This window comes from Chlorella variabilis (assembly GCF_000147415.1).
Source record: "Chlorella variabilis unplaced genomic scaffold CHLNCscaffold_8, whole genome shotgun sequence".
Lineage (NCBI taxonomy): Eukaryota > Viridiplantae > Chlorophyta > Trebouxiophyceae > Chlorellales > Chlorellaceae > Chlorella > Chlorella variabilis.
The window spans coordinates 1,022,651-1,023,726 of NW_005435080.1; positions in this window are offsets into that span (position 1 = coordinate 1,022,651).

Genomic DNA, 1,076 nt, shown 5'->3' on the forward strand with positions numbered 1-1,076 from the left:
TGAAGCAGACGATGAGCCAGGTGCGGCTGCCGCCTGATGTAATGCTCGAAAGGAAATTGAGTAGCCTCTCGCCCGTCAGGGGAAGGGGCTGTCTCTATTCATTGAGTCGCTGCACTCACACCCCTGCCGCAGGTGATTTCACGTCGCCCCTTCGGCAAGCAGCGGTGAATCCTGGCAGGGCCCAGCAGGGCCGGAGCGCTGAGCCCGCACAGCAGCAGCCACCCTCGCAGCAGCAGGAGCGAGGCGCTGAGCGCGCACAGCGGGGGGCGGCCGCGCAGCAGCAGGAGCAGACCGCTGAGCGCGCACAGCGGGGGGCGGCCGCGCAGCAGCAGGAGCAGACCGCTGAGCGCGCATAGCGGGGGGCGGCCGCGCAGCAGCAGGAGCAGACCGCTGAGCGTGCACAGCGGGGGGCGGCCGCGCAGCAGCAGGAGCGAGGCGCTGAGCCCGCACAGCGGGGGGCGGCCGCGCAGCAGCAGGCGACAATGGACGAAGAAGAAGTAAGCAACTCTATTGCGGCAGGCCCACAGGCGTACCCTCCAATTGATTATCAATTGTGCACTGGTTTGCAGGCGGGTACCGCTGCAGCTGTTGAAGAGGCGGAGCAGGAGGCGAGCGACTCCTCAGAGCTGCCAATCACACGGGTGCGGCGATGGTGCTGCTGGGCAGGCCAGCGGCAGCCTGTTGCTGGTGTCCACAGCTCAACCTCCACATGCTCGTTGATTGCGGGTGGCGTTTTTGTTTATTGCCATCACAGCTGTTTCCTTGTGCCGCAGCGGCTGAGCCAGAAGCGATCCCGCCAGCGACTGGATGACGACAGCGACGACGAGCCATCTACTGCAGCGGCCGTGGCAGCAAGCTACCCTGCAAACAAGCGGGCCCGTAGAACCCGCAACCCTACCGAGAAGATGGCAGAGAGCCTCCAGCAAGCTACACAGCTCAGGTGCGTGGTCCTCAACTAGCCCCCGCTGCCGTCGCTGCGCCCACCGGCCCACCCTCTCCAGCCCCTGTCTGCTGCTCTTCTGCCCCCATTCTTCCTGCTGTGCACTCCATGCAGCCCTGAGCAGACGAAGAACGCT